The 22,108-nt window shown below is 34.7% G+C and overlaps 1 protein-coding gene across 4 annotated transcripts in view; it reads left to right on the plus strand.

Moving 5' to 3' along the window:
• Positions 1–1,349: 1,349 nt before the first annotated feature.
• Positions 1,350–22,108, plus strand: part of LOC133519711 (uncharacterized) — a 66,527-nt gene continuing 45,768 nt past the window's right edge. For 2 of the 4 annotated variants that reach the window (XM_061853770.1, XM_061853774.1), the window contains exon 1: positions 1,350–2,116. The gene's annotated coding sequence lies outside the window, so the exon portion shown is untranslated. The remainder of the gene's footprint in view (positions 2,117–22,108) is intronic. The other 2 variants (XM_061853772.1, XM_061853771.1) reach the window with 1 other exon arrangement.

Raw genomic sequence — 22,108 nt, forward strand, 5'->3', positions numbered from 1 at the left:
GGGTTTGCTGGTAAAAATATGTTTTTATTAAGAGTAAAAAAAAAAAAATTTATATCATTTATTAAGAAAATTTCCAAGTGTTGTTGAATATTTTATTTTTATTATAAAAAATTATGTGCGTAAAAAACTTCGTTGAATGCCGAAAAGTTGGTCTACCGTTATATATTATATTGCTTGAAAATAGCGGAAAGCTTAAGAAATGGCCTGCAGGGTCACTGGGTCAACAATTTTCTATTTGCTATTTTTATTTTTATTGTCATCTTCATTCGAGTATGTATCGTTGTAATGCACATCAACTAGAGCCACTGGATCGTCAATATTATGTAGGTTCAGCCTCGATATCACTCTCAAGAAATAATTATTACACTTACTAAACCTTAGTAAACGATTTTTGCTTCTTTGGCTTGTGAAATTCGGCAGATTTATATTTATTTCGTTATTCATACATTATAAAAGTGTTAAATTTACACATTGAGAAATTTAAAACATGATAATTTTATTATTTAAAAGTGTTTTGTTACATTACCATTTATAAATCGTTATTTGTTAAATAATAGTCAATATATTCGATACTATTAATGAAAATGAAAAATGAAAATATTTATTTCAGACATATTTTTGTCTACAAGACTAGGTAAGCATATTATGTAGTAACAAAACAAAAAAATATATAAAACACTATATAAATATTTTTTTTCCGAAATGATTGTATTGGACGTTAAATAATTTACTAGGTATATGAAATTATTTTGATGTATGTAGTCCATAAATCTATCACAGAAATAGCTCTCCGTAATTCCGAACTTTCTTTCCATCATTTTTCCTTTTCATTAATCCTCGTCGGCCCGTCAAATCGTGATCTTACTTTATCGGGCCACCTATACATAAAACCCGGACGAAATGCCCTTCACAAGTTCACCGTTTCAGAATTTTATGTGATAATTCGCACTTGTTTATTTAGGTCCGAAGTTGTATATGGGGGGATTCGTCAATATGAGATATCCTAAAAGTTTAAAGTATTCGAAACTTTTATAATGTATTAAAACTATTCAAAATGGTATCAAAAATAGATTAAAACTGCGCGTTCGTTCTCTCAGAATTTATACGTGACTAAATTAAATTATTATCACTTGGATTTTTAATTTAGATTAAACTCCCGCTCTTCGTGTTTTACATTTTGGGATGCTAATATTTGGTTCGGTAATCGTAGGTATTCTCAAAAATGATGATTAATAATATTGTCGTTTATAGTCTATTAGTACCTAATTTCAGTATCAGCTATACAGTTTACATCTAATAGCATATATAACAATATAAATATATATTTTTAATTTTTTAAATTAAAGTAGTACAATCAACATCATTAGCGTATGAAAATACAAGCTTAAAGTATAATACTTTTCACAATAGAAATATATCACGACAATTCGTGTCTAAAAGTATGTATATACGTACATTAGTTTAATTTTTCTGTATATAGGAACATTTATCTTTCTGGTAAACTATCAGAGAATGGTAATACGCATAGTCTGAGACGCTACTTTCAAGAATGTACATAATCCCTGCTTCATCAAAACCAATTCCAAAACGGATATTATAAAGGGCTACACAAGCTTCGTTAAGCCGCCCCATCTGCAACTGAGTGCCAAATCCAAATCTCAGGGAGCAAAAAGAAATCACATCCTCGAAAATAGATCGGTCTTCATGTGAGCTCATCATTCGCGAGAAGCGTCAGCGTCACGACTGTAATTAATTAGGGTCCCGCAAAAAGGTGTCGAGGTCCAGCGACTGTGACGCAGGCTCCTGCGGCATGGCAGTATCCGCCCAAATGCCGACCTGGCCGCCCGCGTCTTTGGCCGGGCGCGCCGCCTAACCGGCGCGAGCTTACAAAAAATAACGTTCCTCTTTTAAAATTCGCTTTTAATTTTGGAAGACTTTATAGTGCCAGTTACATTTCATAGACAATTTTTTTGTTTTTCGATAAAGTTAAATCGTGGTTGACTTTAGAGTTTGCTTAAGTTTACATTTATAATTGTTGCATACCAGTTTTAAAACTTTAGAAATCGAAGTTCAATTTTCAATCATAATATTATTTTAATTTAATAGCAGCAATTAGGTAGGTACAATAAAATTCGTAAATTTGTATTTATTTTATAACATTAAATAGGGTTCCTTTTTGTGTTCCCATTAATCAAAACTCCACTTTCTAAGTACAGTTACGCGTTAATTTTACAGTGTACAATTTTATGGCAAGTAATGATTTATAGAATTCACAAATATGTATTATCTTAGGAACCCACAGACTGTAAATATTCCATATCCTGAAAGACGCTTCATTTTCTCATAATTACCTACTTCGTATATGACGTAAGACGTTTCCAGCGAAATCCAATAACAGAAAAATCTACAACCCATCCTTGAGCTAAAAATGTTTATGATTGTTATGTTATCTATCGACTAGAAGTCTAAAAAAAATTATTTTATTTAGTACTTTGTCATTTTTAAACCATAATGGCTTCGAACATCTAATAAAGTTTTCCCATAATTAACTTTTAAGAGTTGATCCTGCTGCTAATATTAATGTTGGAGATAAGCAGCGTAAACAACACTTTATAACGTTAAGAAGTTAATGAGATTTTGTCCTGATATTTATTTGAGTTAGATAAGTTACACCACAGGAACTTAGCTTCGTTATGTCAGCATAACTTCAGCTGTTCTCGTGTAAAGTTTCTACTTAGTCAACAAGTTTATGCCAAGAACATACATCTCAATATATAAAAGATATATGTATCCCATCAACTAACTAACAAAGTAGCTTCATGTCATTTAAAGAAACATGTACCAGGCGTATATTTTGAAATCATGCTTTAATTTAATGGTAATATTCGTTTTCATAATTATGGTGTGATATAACTTACTAATGGATTATTCATCCATCTAAATTATAAATATATCTACACTGTTTTTTGTTCGATCTTCAATATACCAATGATGCATTTGTTAAAAGGTAGGTATCATATATTTTCTGGCTAGACATACATAAAACAATGACAACTAACAAGCTACGACTCGGAGAGCAAGTTAGGCTTATATACCATACAGCTTACAGCAAATGATGAGTCAGGCCTATAAAACGAAACGTCTTTTTAGTGATGTGTAAGCTTCCTGGATAAAAGGGTGGAGTAATGTCCCTGGTTACGGCACGGATCAACAATGTAGAGTTTATGTCGCAGGTTTCGTATCAGAATTGAAATCTACGTAGACGTCTTTAACGTGAGCGGCAATATTTCATACAAACTCTGCGTTCTGCTGTATCATTATGTATTTTACCAAACTTACAAGTAAAATATTAATTAAAAATATTAACTTAGCAATAAATTAATAGTCTTTGTCTTTTTAAATAGCTATACATACAAAAATAATAATACATAATATGCTAACCAAAATATTAGTCTTGTTTTCCTGTTTATTGTAATTTATCATGTGCTTTTATACTGTTTGTTATATAAGCAAGCAACAATAAGACGCTTTTGAATAAAATTATCATCAATTCCGACCTAGATCATTTCACCCCTAAATAATTCACAGACAATGCTTTAGTTATAAAGTCAATGAGGTTTTAGGTAAATAATAGCAAAAGGTAGTAGTATTGTCTTCCATAAAACAATATTGAATAAAAAAAAATTATAATATTTGAAAAAGGTACGTTTCAATTAGACATTAAATGGAAAAATCTTTGCTTTGCGTCAATTTTAATTATTACAATAACTTAAGTAAAAATGAAAAGCATATTCAATTAAAAACATTAAAATCTGTAGCAGTACAGAGAGGTTTTAAAAAATATAACTACTTACATACCTACAAATTTGGGTATCAGGCAAATCCGTCCATCCAAACTTTATAATTTCAAAGATCAGTAATGGCGCACTTGTCCCATACAACAACAATACAGAATTCAAATCCAATATAGTCCAATGGTGCTATAAGAATAATCCTAAACCAATAACGGCAGCCAAAACTTAGGCAGATGTTTACGATGGCGTCGCGGGCTCGATTTCAGTAAGTGCCTCTCCGGAGGAGTCACGCCTAGGTGGAAGCGATGGGGCGTTGATGCTTTTTCCGCGTCGTAAGTTCTCATTTTTAAACAACTGTTGGTTTTACTAGACCAGGATCTCTAGAACTGTGTTGTATGCATAATTATTAGACCGCAGTTTGACTTCAGATCCCTGTAGTGGTGCTCGTAGGCTTCTAGAAACCCGATGGTGCCAGGCTGAAAACTGGTGCCGTTGGTGGTGCTGGTGGTAACAAGCCCTTTGAATTCTGCCCTTACAATTATCATACATTCGCCATTTGCCAGAAAAAATCACACTTTTTTCACAAATCCGAGTCTAGCTCTTAGTGTAATTGTAAATGAAATTATATCTCACTCGCGCTTTACATTTGTAAGTGTATTTATTATCTGTACACTTATACATTTTCCATAATTTCACTATTTACTGATTTTAGGAAAAAAATGTCGTTTTACAATGCAAATAATAATAAAAGTTTCGTACAAAACAAACGGCTGGACAGAAATGCAGGCGGTCTTTGATGTCGGAGGTCAAGATCTACTTCGGGTCACTGCGCCACATACTGAATTTACTACGTGTTCTACCTAATCAAAAATAATGTGTTAAAACCGCAGCAGTTATTTTATAATTATTTATTTTGGAGAGGACACTGAGAAATTTTGTAAAAAAATAACGAAACTGAAGCTAATGAATCTTAATCACCTTAAAATTCTGTTCTGTTGACCGATAAAAGTTAAGTCAATTATAAAAGCTTGTTAATAAAATGTGAGATTTTGACAGAAACATTCAATACCAAAGTTTCAGATCGGCCTAATTCCCGCTAAACCCATTTCTAGTCTTAACTGCCAACTGTTACATTTTTTGACTGCGATGTATAACATTTTTTTACTATTTTGGAGAGTATGGAATTAAAGAGAAGACAGGCTGATTTTTTAATTTCGAGCGCTCGAATTCGTCACTCGAAAATCTGTGGAAAACGGTGAATTGATATTTTAGAAATACGAGCAATAGAAATTGTATTAATTATATTAGTAGAATTGCCAATTAAATGCTTAGTAGTAGAGATAAATTGAACGGAATTACAAGAAATCGCGCACTCGAAATTCAAAAATCGGCCCCCTGTTATAAATTCTGTAAAAGAAAAAAAGTAACCTCATCTTGCTTCTGCTCTTTATAATTGTACTGTATAATGAATGAATATAATAGTTACACGTCCCGCTTATCGTCGCTAAACAGACGTAGCCTAACATGCCTACAGAGGGCGATTGAACAAAACCTTGGCAAGAGTTTGAGCGCGTCTTGCCTTCACCGGCAACGCCCTCTCGCCTAATTACCACAATCCATACCTCACCTTTCTCTCCTTCACAATCAACATTTTAATTACAATTTCCATAATGTTTAATTAAAATAAAAACAGAATATGACTGAATTTAACCTCCAATTTAACCTCGCTTTGTCTTGTTCAAAGCTTTTGATAAATTTGGAAAACGAAAGGCATTCTTTGATGTTTTGCTTTACGCTTGGGTAAAACAGGAATGTTTTAATTTTTAATTTCAATGTCACCCATTTTGCGTATTTCTTTTTATACTTAATTTGTTTAACATTAAATTTTACTTAAGAATATTCTTGTTTTTTAAAGCGAATGAAAATGAAGATAATATAGGTAATAAATAAATAATAATAAATATTATAGGGGTCATTCTTACACAAATTGACTAAGTCCCACGGTAAGCTCAAGAAGGCTTGTGTTGTGGGTACTCAGACAACGATGTATATAATATACAAATACTTAAATACATAGAAAACATCCATGACTCAGGAACAAATATCTGTGCTCATCACACAACTACATGAACCGAACCCAGGACCATCGGCTAAATAGGCATTAGGACCACTATCCACTAGGCCAAACCGGTCGTCTTCTGTAATGATAAGCCGTACGTAATCTTTAGAATACCTAAATTATTTTTGATGTAGAACTGATATACTTAACTGCACTAGCTATTACATAACTTTTTATCGCTATTGCCAACGCTAGGCTAGAATGGTAATGTTTTTATACCCTTACATACCGGCTACCGCAGAGCAGCTGCATTTCAATTGCTTACCGAACACGGACTTTGAATTACATGAATTACAGGCGTCTAGTATAAAATGGCCTCGCCGATGACATATATTGCTGTCAAGAAATAAGAAAATTGGACTGGTATAGAGGAAAACTCTACTCGTGCGTTCACACGACCAATGGGAGTAAGCGGCCTGATTCATAAACTTGGTTGTAATATAATCGTTACAAAATAAACAACAAGTAGTTAAATAGTTTTTGAGTAGTGTGTGATGACTGTAGGTACGCATTATGATACATAAAACTTTAAATATACATTGTCGTCACACTGTTATGGGTACACTTAAAACTTTAAATTGTTCTCAAACCTTAATAGAGGTTTTAATTACAGTAACTGTATAGTTACTATAATTAAAACCGCGGTTTAACGTGTATGCGTTAAATTTAAAAATACTGGCATAGTGCCATTAAAACGTTAATTGTGCAATAAACCAACTTAATCCGATTTTCTGTGATTTTGTATTTTACTAGGGTTTGCAATCCGGATCCGAAATGTATGAAATTATCGGGATTTGGATCCAAAGATCTTCCCAAATATTTCAGATCCCTCGTGCAAACTAACCTCCACCCATGACTTCTTTTGCCTGGAAGTGTTGAAAACTATGAACCCCATTTACACCCCTCTAGGGGTTGAATTTCACAAAGTCCTAAACTGGTTAGACTGACTGTTGTCTCACACTATCAATAATTATAAACATCTATCATTATCTATGGGCCTCTAGTTGCCTGAAATAAAGGTTTTCAATTCATTTCATAAACAAATAAAAAATAGTCGACAATAATTATACATACTGTTATTTACTTTCATCGGTACAAATATTGGTGGTAAACACGCAAAAAACGGAAATGCGTAAGCAACCCGGTCACTACCGGCTAAGCTAGGAGGCCGAAACGAAATTCTTTTGGATTGAAGTGCATTTGTCCATTTTGGAGGCAGATTATGGTGAAACTGTTTTCCCAAACATGACATTTTACTATTGCAAATAAAAAGCACATGATGTAGTATGCATGGAAGTTACAGGCTTTCACAGGCTTTTGACTTAAATATTTCGTTCACAAATGAAGTGAATAAGGGCCAGTTCCTTATGTGAGCTTTTATAATTATGAACTTTCATAATCATGCCTGTCTAATATTATTCTTGCATTTTATAGAACAATTCAGATGGTTATATAGAAAACGATCTTAAAAATCGAGATACTAAATATCGGCAAATGTTGTTATATTTATAAGAACACTCACATATATTCACATATGCTCTCCCACATATATTTGATGATGTTTTACTCTTGATCTGAGAACGGAATGTTCGTTTGGAAATGAACGGAATACGGTGTTTAGTGATTTGGGAATTCTGTTAAACATACTATGTAGTAGTATGCGCCGTATAAAATCCTGTTCAATAAAAAAGTCAATAAAGAGTACTCTGTTTACTGACATTTTTAATGGCACTCCATTTTTAATGGCAGTCCATTGTCTAAAACATCAAATATTTATAAAAGGTATTTAAGCTTGAAAGTTTTACGATAATATTTTCTAAAAACCAATTAAGATTCCTCATTTTATCCGAATATTATTAAAATCCTTTCAAGCTTAATTACAGATACCTATACTTTTTATTATATAAGAATGTAAAATAAAAGCTTTATTGCAGACAGCACTGTCTATCTTACGTGGCACTTAATTGAATTACGTTTCCTAACGTCCTTGTATTTTTGCGAACAAAGAAACACATGTGCCTTTGTATGGAGTTTAATTACTTATTAGCCTTGGAGACAATCCACCGTACCGGAATAAATACAGCTTCTGCAAATACAATTATTATTCATATTAAACGATCTGTTGTTAGAATCCTATAAAAAAAGAATAGCAATCCTATAAAAAAACTTTACCTTAGCACAGGGGCCATTAAATGGGGGACCTGGGTACGGATCCGGACTGCCGCCCTTTTTTGTGTTGTACATTACATTTGCTTGTTTAAATCGCAATGGTCATTTTATTAAAAAAAAACTAGCAAAAGAACGAGCAGCTGGCTGTAATTTATCATATAGAAGCCTTTATCCTTTTTTAAATCACGTATTTTAAGTGGACAAACCTGGTCACACACAAATACTACACACACTTGGAAGAAATTCCAATCATATTTCTGGAAAACCTTTATATGATCTTGATCTCCAAAACTAATTGAAATATAACTGACAAAACAGCCCCAAACAATTTAAATTTAAAAGTTTAAGAAGTTTATAATCTGGGAGTGATTTTTGAATTTCGAGCGCTCGATTTCTTGTGATTCCTTTCAATATATCTCCACTACTAGGCATTTAGATTCCACTAGATTCCTTATTTATATTGCTCGTATTTCAAGAGTATCAATTTGCCGTTTTCCACAGATTTTTGAGTGACGAAATCGAGTACTCGAAATAAAAAAATCGGCCCCCTGAACATTACTGTAAAACTAAAACTATATCAAATATCTACGACAAAATACGTTGTCGCGTATTTTATTTACCACATCCTAACATAAATTCTGCAGTCTGTTCTCACTTGTGTAAAAGCTCAACTCAAACAACGTCTTAAAACCTCTGCCGGTACATGTAAACTCAATTAAAGTTGCGTTGAAACTGCACCTACAAATTGTACTTAAAACTAGTACCGTCTGAGTTTGTGATCCTAGCAAGTTGAGGCTTAGACTTATCTGCGGTTGACCAGTACACGCTGCTTTGTCCTTGGGCCGCATTCAGAATCAAATATTCAATATTTAATACAAGTAGTAGTCGTTTTCGATTTCTTTTTAAGTCACCAAAATATTCATTTAATATAGCCCCTTCAAATAACTACAAATACAAAGTAGTAACGTGTTATCGGTTTAGCTTATATTTGAATAAAACATAAACTTTCGTAATTTGTAAATTTTTAATAAAGGTATAGTTCTACACATCGATATAATAATGCAACATATCACACCAATAACTCTGTCGTATTTCAAAATTATTAATTGTATACGAAATTATGCTTAATAAGCTATTTACAAATGTAATCAACATTTTTCAATAAATACCAGAGATAACTATATTACGAAATAAAAACTTGTAAGTAATTAATAAGTAAATTTCAAATTATTAGCCTTTGCCTTATACCACTGCCTTTCCAGCTCATGAGTAAGTGCATTTTCCTGTGAATTGTAGCATCATCTTCAGGAAGAGATATTTTCCGGGATCTTTGCGAGCTATCGGACAGGTTTTATTTTCAGTGCCTATTGCTAGGAGCTCCAGTTTTTTTTTAAGTGGCTTTATTGAATGATACTACACAATTATTACAGCTCTTATACGAATTGAGATTAATTTTTATTAGATTTAGAAAGCGACATGATAGCGACCTGGGGAGCATTTTTTATTTATAAATTAATTTTTAAGTCAATTTTAAGTTTTATAAACAAGGTATAAGCAGTTTAGTTTTAGTCATTAGTTTATTTAATTTTTATTTAAGCTTTATTCACTGTATACTGTCGTCTAATAATTTTTTTGTTCTGTGTCCAGCACAAGGTGTATTTTAAAATTCGAGGTGTGCATAAATTTAGTACTCGTAGGCAAGTGTATTTTGAGACTTACATTTTGATTCGAATTTATTTTATATTAACCTCTGCTCTTTGCCCGTATAAAACTCGTTTAACTGACATCAAATACCTACAAATCGCATGTATTGTGACGCTTGGTTTTCCTAAGGGGACATTACTGAAGGTGACTGCAGCTGCATTACTGTTGCGACATTGACGCGGGCGTTGTCGCTCTCAATGTCCTGGATAAAATGAGTGACGTTCTTAACCGCATTATAGTTCTTGTCATCCACGATGACGCGCAGATTTGTCAAATCTAACCTTCAATAACCTGACAATACGAGTTACGGCACGCGTTTTCGTGAATGACACGATCTATAGGTACTGTTGCGATTAGAACGTTCAATCTGTCACTCATTTTATCAAGAAAATTGACAGTGACAGCGCCCACGTTGCCACAGCAGTAATGCCGCAACAGTAACGCAGCTGTGTTGCAAAAATCCAACACGAAGTCACCTTAAAAATCAGAGTACCTGCATGCAGCGCCAATTTAGCCATTCGTCTGCGGATGCACCAACCCGAATTTCAAATCACAAAAGCAATTTTGGGCAGTTTAGTTATAATATTACCGTCAAAGCCTCCAAGAAACTAAGCTATTCCCACGGAAATTTTATGAGAAATTAAACTTAATTGTTACTTGAGACAGCATTTTTACAACCCCATTAAAACCGAAACCTTATTAACGATGTAATTGTGCCCTTGTTATTTCGTATAAAAGTGTTTAACATTTGTAAATAAGGGTTTCTTTTTCGTGTGGAAATTATATTGAGTGGATTATTTCTAGAAGTTTTCTGTCATTATTATACGTATTTTTTTTAGATTTAGATCATAAAAGTGACAATGTTTCATTTGATACCTATTGATAACATTAAATTTCCTCGTACTGGAAGCGCAATATTTCTCCAAAATGTTAAATATTTTTAACTAAGAAACAAAAATATTTTGCAAGAATGGCCAGCAGCCACCTGGGAACTTATTGTGCTGACTTGACATTCCCCAAAGAGATTGAGTACTTATTATGCTTTTCTCGTGTTCAACTGTTGTAAATGTAACTTCAGCTGTTTTCCATTCTTATAGCTTTTTAAGTAAGAAAGTAATAAACACTTTATTGTACGAGAAAAATAAATATTGATTTCATCGGATAGAAAATAATAAATAAATTAGTTTATGTCAATATTCATATCGGAGGTGGAAATGCAGAACCTTTAGTAGAAATTGAGTTAGATATATCGTTGGACTTGGCGTTTATTTCTGTGTCGATTGAGCTGACGTTCACGGCGATCTGACGAATTTAATGCTTGTTAAACCAAAATGAAACTATGCATCAGTTATAGAATCAGTCACAATAAAATAATACTTAAATATACCTGCAATGTCCGTTGCTTAAATCAATAACCCAGGAGAAGCTCAAAAACGATGAGCATGTTAATAAATTTTAAAATTTTATTTGTTTTAACTTTAAAGAATAATAATATTAACCCGAGAATAAGAAATGATACGTTCACAGGACGCTTCGTACTAAATAAACTTGTAAAAAGTTATAATATTTATTTCAAGAATAACACTTTAATATGCTCTCCAGTAAAATTCACAAAATGTCAGGTCAGTCAAAAATACAGTTTGAGATCTTTCAAATTACTTTAGAATTTATTTTCAGATTGATTCAAGGTTACACTATCATACGTATACGAGTACCATTAATATAAAATGGTCGTAGTTAGATGTTATTAATTAATATTAAAGTTACTATCCATGGTTTGATCTCAAAGTTGATGATGATGTCAAACCGCTCGGTGGTGAGGCCGTTATCCGATTACTCAAATTGCCTGTCTAAGTTTGTCGAGAGACGTGACAAGGAAACATGCTATTAATTACGAAATTGGTTATGTTCTTAGCTAATAAATCCTTTATAATTAATTGTTTAGGTTTGATTATTATTTAGCTAAAGATAACAGTTCCAATTGTTTGTACATGTGATTAAACTATTAAATTGCTTATATAGTGTGTGACGAAGAGGTTTTACGCATGGTAGGAGAGAAGAGAAGTTTGTTGAGAACCATAGAAAATAGAAGAGAAAAGATGCTTGGACACCTGCTACGACACGACGAATATATCAAGAACATAATTGAAGGGAGAGTTGAGGCAAGGAGACGGTGGGGGAGACCAAGGAGAACCTACATCGATCAAGTAAAGGAAAAACTCAACGTCGTGTCGTATCAGGCTGTCAAGGAGAAGGCAGAGGACCGACACACATGGAAATCGCTCCACCGACACGAGTGTAACTCTTAAATATATGATGATGATGGTGTGTGATAGTGTTCTCTCGTCGTCTAGTCTAACCTAACCTTACTATGTTAGCTGAAAGTTACGATTGGTGTAATTTTACAAAACCTATTTAACTAGATCAATCTGTAGAGAACCAAGTGAAGAACCATTTCTCGACCGTTTTTCGTGAATTTTGTGAGCAGGTTCTATAATTAAGGTTTTTGTACTTTTTACTTGATTCAGTTATTGCCAATTTTTCAAAAAGGGGGAAATTATTATGATTCGCGAGGTCTACAGCTCATAGTCACTAGTATTAATATTAACCACAAAAACCTTTCTAAATATAAAATAAGTTTTTTGTCAATAAAATATGTTTTGATACAAACTTTGACTGGTTATTGTATTTTCCTTTCAACAGGCAACTAATAATCATTGCGTTGTTTTATCACAGAATTCTGTGATTACCTCCGGTCTATCATCAGATCAGCTCGATGGTACCATAATATTTCACTCTATCCACCAGAGACTTGTCATACGCTTCGCTTGACAGACAGATGAAGTGTGCGAAAGGGAAGCCATCACGTATATGAACAAGCCACGAGTGTGAAAGAGGCAGACTACATATGAGAAAACGTAACCATTTTTTGAATTCGAAGGCGGCCGAGGCGGCCAAGATCATATTGCCGTATTTTTTAACGTTAAAAATATACGAGAATCAAAAACAAAAATAAATATTAAGTAATTTAGTGACGATGGTGTCATGTTGTGTGCCGGGTTGTAGTGTTTCAGGGCCAAAATCCCAGGGAAATACTCATTTCACAGGTAATTATGATAATCGTAGCGAAATTTTCGTAACGATATTTTATCAAATTAACAGCATAAAAAGTGTAAAAAGCCAATTTATACAGTTCATTATAAGTTTGTCTTCAATTGTGTGTTAATATTTCATGATATTAGTCAATAATTTAGAATATTTTGTGTAAAAACCTAAAGTGTTACTTTACGCTAGGGCTTGACAAAATGTTCATATGACTGTATCGATAACTTGTCGGTATAGGTATGGAATTAGTTGTTCACAAGACATCATTAAGATATTAACCTTTATAACCTGATACTGATACTGATAATTGGGGTAACTACAGCCAGCAGATCCTGCAGCAAGGACTAGGAAGGGGAGACTACAAGGGGGACGCGATGTTGATACAAAATAGCACTGTAAGGTCGCATGACTCTGCTGATTCAACCTAAGAGGCAGCGAGTCGGTGGATTATGTCAGCGTCACATGCCACCGGCTAAGCCTCAAACGCGAAATCAAACAAAGTACGCTCGCACACCGGCTCATTACGCAACAACCCCTGCCACTCCGCCGTAGGCACCCGCAGCCTGCCCGAGACAGGAAAGTAGGAGAGACAGGAAAGTTTTAGCCGACCCGAATACAAGGCATCGTTAAGTCAGCATGGGGTAGATAGATACTATACTTGGTGTGTAATAGATACTTGGTATAAGGAATGTGAGGGTATGTGACTGCTGTATTTTTATTTTTATGAAGTCCCCCCCCCCCCCTCTTGTTTCTTACAACTTTAAGAGCCTGGATAATCTTATCCTTAATTCGTAATGTCATTTCTTCTTCATTCGTGATGCTAATCAAAGCGTGGTAGGTCACCTAGGGCTGGCTCCTTATTACATGTCCTACCGCTAGTGCCGCCATCGCTTTCGGCTTCCTCTGGCTCTGATTCCTTCCATTTCCGGTTGTTTATATATTCTTTCCACTTGTTTCTTTAGGCTGCTTCTGATTTCGGATATGTGTTCCCAATAGGGTCAGGGTAATAGTGCCGAATATCGTGGTTCAGTGAGTCCTCCCGCGTATAGGTATATTGGGCGTCCCTGTCATGACCTGAGGTGATATAAGTGCCAAGATATTTAATTTTATTTAATGGTTGTATAGGTGCAGGAGTATCTAAGAGGACCGTTAGCTTTCTTACTATACGGTCGAGGACAAGCTCCACTATGCACTGTGTTACTGATGATAAACCAAAAGTAATAGCACTTATTAAGCAAGGCTGGCAGGCTCGTATATAATAGAATAGCACTCGATCCAATAAAAATGGTAGTTTATATAAAATAATAGTAAAAAATAAACAACGCTGTCATTAGCACGGAAGAAATATTTACATTTCTTCCTTATTCATAAATATCAAACTTATATATAGGTATATAGTAATTTAAGCGCACCAAAACTAAGCACTTCTAGCGAGGTGCCATCAGGTCACTTTTAGACATGGCAGTGTTAAAACAAGTAAATCAAGTTGCTTGAGTTGCGCTATAGATTTCTTATGTATTTATTACCTTTTTCGTTTTTTTTTATACCACAATGGTGGCAAACAAGCATACGGCCCTCCAGATGCGTTACTTGCGCGTTTAAATTTCGATAGTAGTTTAGACAATCACGACGGGGTTGGTTGCTCAGCGGACATACAAATCTGGATTATATCACTGCACAACACAGACACTTCTAGCACAAGGAAAACACAAAAACAGATATAATTTGCACACCGACATAATTACTTTGAGCATAATAGAACTGCACTATCACTTAACTTAAAGAAAACACACACACATTCAATAATAAAAACACAAAACTATTAGTAGAATTCCACTTCCATTGACTGTTAAACTTGAATGTTATTAGGTAGTTTGGTCTACCAGAGACCCCTGACACCCTCTTCCATTCCGGTAGGTATCTAATCTATTTCGTAATGCAAAGATTCCTTTTACTGATCCTACTTGGTATCTTTTAGTTTGCAATTCAGTCTGGTATTTATTTTGAAGTCTCTAGACCAGCATCTCTATTAGGTATATTTCTGACGCTCCGGCACCGTGTGGTCATCATTAAGATATTAACCTTTATAACCGACTTAAAATAATAACGATTGTTATAATACCTTTTTTGAAGGTGCACATGTTTAGCGATAAATTTAAACTTCACTTTCCAACACATTACTTACATTTTAACCACTTTTCCACGGCTTTGCCGCCAACACAAGGAAACACAAGACAGCGTATACTTGTACACAGCGTATACACACCCAACCCAACTTGTCAGGCGGAAAAGGCGCGAAATTCAAATTTTCTTTGGTAAGTCAACTATTTGCGCCTACTGTTAACACTTAGCATGTGTTTGTTTTAACGACATTGCACATGTTACACCACTCACACCCGTATACGACAGAAACCCTTTATCAACGCGAGTCACCTGCTTTACCGACAGCGCCGCGTTCCTTAATGCTTGTTCGGACTTCGTTAGTAATTTAGTCAAGTAGCGAGTGTTTTAGTTACTAAACGTCCCAGAACACCAAACCAGGTGAGAAAAATAAAAAATCGCAATGAGTGGCGATACGATTTTAAGTCGACACGAGTTTCGAATTAACTATTCGCAAATGTATTACAATACATATGGCCCTTAAAATTTTCGATATAGTTACGTAATGTGCTAATTGTAATGTGCATATGTACTGTAAAATAAGTAACAATATATATTTGACCATTGTGACACATGTGTACCTATATATTTGACCATTTTGATGCTGACTGTAACGACTGTAACTGTAGCCTCGGTTATCACTATCAGTATTGTCATTTACTATGCGTCCGCTGTAAAAGAAAATTAAAGGTACTAAAGGCGCTAATAAGGTCTAATAGTAGTAATAATACTCATACCTATTACATTTTTTATAAAAACAAACACATTTGAAAAAGTAGTCGATAAAGCAGTTAAACATCGATAGATTATTAATATGTTGTAACATGACATCGCTATTTTTGTTCGCACATAGACAATTTACGCACACACTTGCATTTCATTTTTGGTCACACTTTTGAAGTTTGACAGTCGTTCTATATTATCCTATTTCTATGCTATCCACATATGTATTATAACATTGTCACCCAACTTACATATATGAAGTTTCAACTCAATTGAATTATGAGAAGCTAATTAGCTTTGAAAGATTTGACCGGAACATACATACATACGTTGCAAGTTAAATAAAAGCTTGTAAAAAATGCCTTTAAGTACTGTAAAAAGTTTAATGTAACAAACATTTACGAACCACTACATCAAACCAGACGTCACATGGGTGAAACATGTAAAACCCCGTGGTTTGAAATATGTTAGACACGCGACGCCTGTGAAATTATAATGAGCCGCCTTTCTCTCACTTCAGCGCAGGAATTGTACGAACTCTGGGACTTAGCACGAGCGCCTATGATAGGCAATCCTTCGCGAGTGACATACAGCGTGTATTTTTGATACGACCACATAATCAAAGGGTAGTAGACGCGATGTCACAACTGTCGCAAATGATCACGATGTACGAAATACATTACCGCTCAAAAAAAAACAAATATTAATTATGGCAGTGAAGACTAAACTAAAAAAACCTTTAAAAATTGTTTTATAGCACTAAAACCTACGTCTAGTTTAAGTTTTGAGGTTATATCAAAAATACACACTGTATAACGATTACGATTATATCAAAGACAGTACAGTACGATGTACTGATCGTACTGTACGTCAGGGTACGATCAGCGCTTGATGAGGCAAGAATATATTGTCGCTGTAGATACTGAATTTTTTACATGTATAAGTGTTTTTAATTTATACTTCTATCTCTGTACCTTGTCTCTCTTTGCGTTAATGCGTAAAAGTCGCTTTCTTCGCTCAATAAGGACAACGAATAAAGATTCTTTTATTCCCATCTTTTACAGCTTTTGTTGGGACCGCGCTGGGACGTTTCCAACGAAGGTCAGAAATAAAAACTTTGCCTATCACGTTTGATTTTATTGCAGTTGGTTAAAAGTTGACATTGTTTCAGGTTTTGTGCATACTTGATCTTGTAATAACTCTGGTTAGAATCCGATTTAGACTACTACTCTGGTTAGAGTTCAAAACTTTTAACCTTTAACGCAGCACCTCTATTTGCGGCAGGAATGTCGCAACAGTAATGAATCTGTAATTGTCATACGAATATCATCTTAACAAAAAAATAAGTGTTTTCTGTTTCTTGTTGCATAGTTAAATAAGCAAACGATCGGGTCGCCACTTTCCCGAATGAAGGTTGAGGGAGGCGATGGCTGAGATACACGTCATACTCGTGAACGGGTGCTGTTTGTGGAGACCGGTCTGTTTAAGCTTACATGGGCTACATGTTATGTTATAAACATGTAACTTTACTTTTGAGTGGCATTAACGTGAGACACTTCATTCGGTTCTTGTCTCATTTAATTTTTTGTCTTTTAGTTATTTATATAAGAATTCAAGCCTTGGAGACCCTCTACATCTCTAAGGATAATTTAATATCTTTTTTATATTTTATCTCTGACACTTAGAGACTTATACATCTCTAAAGAATTTTAATATTTGTTGGTTTTATTTTTTTATCATAGTTTTTTTTTGTGTAATTTGACATTTAGAGACAGTATACATCTCTAATAAAGTATTTATTATTTCATCGATTCCATATTTGTAATTGTTTTTTGTAATTTTTATTGTTTGTAAAAATGGACATGTAAAAGTGCAGACAACAGACAATCATTCTTCGAATCGGGCCGTTATTAGGTGTTGCTTACAAAACATATTTGACCTTAGACACATTTGAAAAAAGTCTGAGTACCTATACAAAAAAGCTCGATATTTGGGAGCAACGCGAGCTCACTGAAAGAAACCTAATGAATCGTATATGGTGTTATCCACACGCATTTTTAGCCACACAGCAAAAATTTAGAAAGCTTGGTTGGAAAGCATTCATGCATCCGCCATATAGCCCTGACCACGCAACCTCAGACTTCCTTCCACCTTTCTTTCGAATGTTTTTTTTTTTCATTAATCAGTTGTAATTGAAAAAGATTGTGGTTGTGGTTGGTATGTTTCGTTCCTTCTACTTCTTTATTTTATTACATTATGTGAACGACCAATAAAAGCTATCGCGTATAATTTAACTAGCACATTTCGAACGCTACATTAAGCTCAATGACTCTTCGTCGAAGATCTAAATGTGGTTTCCAAGTAGTCTCACAATCTCGTCGTTAAAAATTTATTTCCATCTTTCTAATATGCACAGGGTGTTAGAGATTTGATATTTAGATAATGTTTTTTGGTTATTTATTTCAATAATACAATTTACACACTTCAAGAAGCAAGTGTCTAAGGAAATTAAAATTCATAGAGGTATCTAATTTTTATCATTTTCATGGCAATTTCCCCCCTTTTTGCCTCGGCTCGTGGGAGCCTGGGGTCCACTTAGCATCAAATGTTTACATGGACCTATACGAAAATCAAGTTTAGAAATGTATGGCCTTTAAGTAAAAATAGTACTAAGTCAGGAGTAGCGTTTGAAATGTATGTACTGGTAATGTTGGATCAATCTCATTACAATGTAGCATTGCTTTTAACGCACACGCCGAAGTTTAGACAAGAGAAAGGATGGAGTTTCAAATAAACATGTACATAGCGTCAATTCTCGAGGAGTCGATGTGGTGTTGATATAAGATTTTGTGTTTTTGAATGGAATCGAAAGTAAGCATATGGGTACTAAGACAGATATTACAGGTTGCGTTTGAGAGGTTACGTATCCGTATCCGTTGAAATTGATATTATTGTGTCAGCAATAACTGAGGAACATATTTGTATTTAATTATATTTTTTTTGTATTCGCCTGCATTAATAAAATAAACGTATATGTTTTAGGTACAAGGACTACTTAGATTCTTATTTTACCTCATATTCAACATTTTATGAAAGATATAAATATTCTTTGCACATCAAGCTTGCCTTCATTGCTTGCGTATATACAATTATATTTTGTTTCAAAATCTTTCACCACTATGCGCATTCATATATGGCATTCAATATGCATGAGCTGAAACACACCTGCTCGATATTTATTTACTGTATATCGTTGAATGTCCGCACCGTGCGCGTTGAAAGGCTGACTGCCATCTTTATTTCTGGATATAGGTAATATGTATATCCAAAACTGTCTAATAAATATGTCCTCCAGAGGCTTGTCATATCCGTGCAACGTAGTACATATTATATCATCTATTCAGACAGATGGTTGTTTACGGAAACCACATGGGAAGAACACATTATTCCGTTATTTATGTTCGTTTTTTCTTACGCAAAAGCGTGAAATGTGTTACGGAAATTTTGCACCTAAGTACATTTGAGTCACCGTTCTTTTCTTAGGTTGTAACTTATGATACTGAGATAGCGTGCGCTACGCTGATGTGCTTCAGAACTAAAAGTAAAGCTGCAGTGACCACACTTCCATAGTTTCAGAAACTTAATGGAAAATGATTACAAGAAATAATAATTTCTCTCTACGAACCCGAAATAGATTTTTTTGCACTTCTAACTACCTAAGCATTAAGGTTTCGTAAAAGTAAAATTATTCTCATTTATTCCCCAATAGGCACTTATCTGAGCAAGTCTATTCACGCAATGGCACTGAGCTTACACCTGGGCGCCGATTTTAAAACTTCGAGCGCTCGATTCTTTCACTTAAAAATGTGCGGAAAACGGCGAAATGCTCTAAAAAAACGAGCAATAGAAATTAAAAATATCTTGATATTGACTACTCTTTGTTTTCATTTCTAGTAGAATTTAAATGCGTAGTAGTGAAGGTAGTATTGAAGGAAGCCACATAAATTCGAGCGCTCGAAATTCAAAAATCGGCCCCCAGGTGTAATACATTTTCGCGGTAAATTGTAAGCCCATTCTTAGTCCTTTTATTGCGCCTCATGGGCCGCTATATATTCAGGAGAGAGCCACTTAATAACGTCTGGCGGGACAAGCCACGATACCATCAACCTCTCAACGTCAAGTAGACCTGTTATGTTGCAAAACGGAAATATGGAGGACGGAACGGAAATATCCTTATTAAATTTGCATTAAACTCTAAGCTACATATATTACCTAAATAATGTTACGATATATATAAAAAAATACATAAACATGCCAAACCTTGACGTGTAACGCAGCCAGGTAGAACCAATGAAAACGAATAGTCATACATAACTTTGCATATCCCTAAGGGATAAGCAAAAATCACGTATTTCCCTGGCTTCGACCCTGACCCCTTTCGCTTCATTTACTTTCATAACTTGCTTGTGGGTTTAGGATACTCTTGACCGGCCATAAGTATATACATAACATACATAACTAAATATACATTTTGTAGCGAAAGGACTCGCCTTTGTAGATCTGAAAATGTATTGGCTGGCAAGTTTGATGGATTTTTTGTACGTTATGATATCGGTGCGCTGGTCAAAGTACAGGTAATTTTTAAGTATTTTTTATGTATCTTGTATAGTTACATACAAGTATAAGTACATACGTAGTAGTCAGACCGCGAAAACCAAGTAAAAGATTCAAATCATAAATCATAATTATATAATTTTAAACTGATCTAGTCTCTATATCGTCTTGAAAAACTATCTTACTCGTACAATCAATCATCTTTGTATGATGTTAAATTGTGTTTTTAACGAATGATGTTTAAAATAAATAAAAGAAAAAACATAGGATGAATTATAACATTATTCATTATAAATAATTACACTTATGAAAATAAATTACCATCGACATTTTGCACAATACAGACCAGTCCGTTAAATCGTATAAATTAAGCTTAATTCAAACCGCTGTTTCATAGCATTGCGTCCAAAAATACACAATTCCGCCAGCCCAATCGAAAACTAAGAGCTGAGCGTTACAATCCTATTTCTTATTAAGGCGGGATTACATTTGTTGTGTTCCTTATTCCAGCACTGGCGTAACGGCAGAGATTATATAGTACTCTTGAAGATACTACACTTTTAAATAAACTCGTTGTCATTTGGTCCCTCTCAAAATACGTGAGCAGTCACTACGAGTACCTACAGTACAGGTAGGCATAGAACATACTACTGATGGCTGATCAAACGGCTCGATTCGAATAATGAGATACGATAACGATAAGTTCTAGTTTAGATAAGCTCTCATTTAGATATTATTTGTATGTCGTTATCGATCTTTCCAAGATCTTAAACGTGTCTTAATCATTCTTCGAATCGGGCTGAAAGTTAAATTCCATCTAAAAGCTCCAGCTTTAGGCTACCCTTCTCATTTAATCGGTACCCTGCTTCTTAACCAGATAGTTTTTGCAATTTTTTGGTGGCATTTTTACTCTGTAGAAGATTTTAATAAAGATTTCAAATCTCCTTACTTTTGTGGACACATTTTCAACGACAACAGACAGGCTAATTTTACTAAACTCTATTAATTTCATAACAGTGTCAACGAAGCCTCATTCAGTATCTGCACCATGGCTATGTAATCTACGGTAGTGGGAATTGCAATGTATTTTCCGCAGTTGGAATAAATGAGCGCAGTCAAAATAGGTGATCGCGGTGGTTACCGGCAAGCGAGGGATTATAGCGGGATGAATCGTAAGTAGATACTTGGCTGGCGTTGGGGGCATTTGGAGAGCGACGATAAGTACTTTAGAGCTATTTGTGTGGTAATGATTATTAGGGCAAGTAGAAGCAGAATCCATTTTTATAACGCAGTGGCTTACGTGAGCGAATAACTCGCGATGCGACGCGGCGTGGCGCGGCGCGGCGGCCCAACGGCATTCGCGTTCACAACGACATCGCCCACGTAGGACACTTCTATACGTATCAAAGGATTGAATTCACCCGCGCCGCGCTGTGCCGCTTCGCGTTCGTGAGTCATTCGCTCACGTAAGGCGCTGCGTAACAAGCCTGGTTATCTAGCCAAGGTGACAATCGCTTGCGCTACGACAACGAAACGCATTGTGTCTCTCTTTCACTCTTCCATATTAGTGCAAGAGTGACAGTTGCGTTTCGTTCGTTACCTCTTGTTTAAAGATTAGAAGTTAGCAAAGCTTATGAACGCTTGTGATGACAGAAGTGTTGACGACCCTTTGAAAACTTACATTAGAATTTTATTCAGAACTGTGGTCCCTCGAGAGAAC

This window comes from Cydia pomonella, chromosome 7 (assembly GCF_033807575.1).
Source record: "Cydia pomonella isolate Wapato2018A chromosome 7, ilCydPomo1, whole genome shotgun sequence".
Classification (NCBI taxonomy): Eukaryota; Metazoa; Arthropoda; class Insecta; order Lepidoptera; family Tortricidae; genus Cydia; species Cydia pomonella.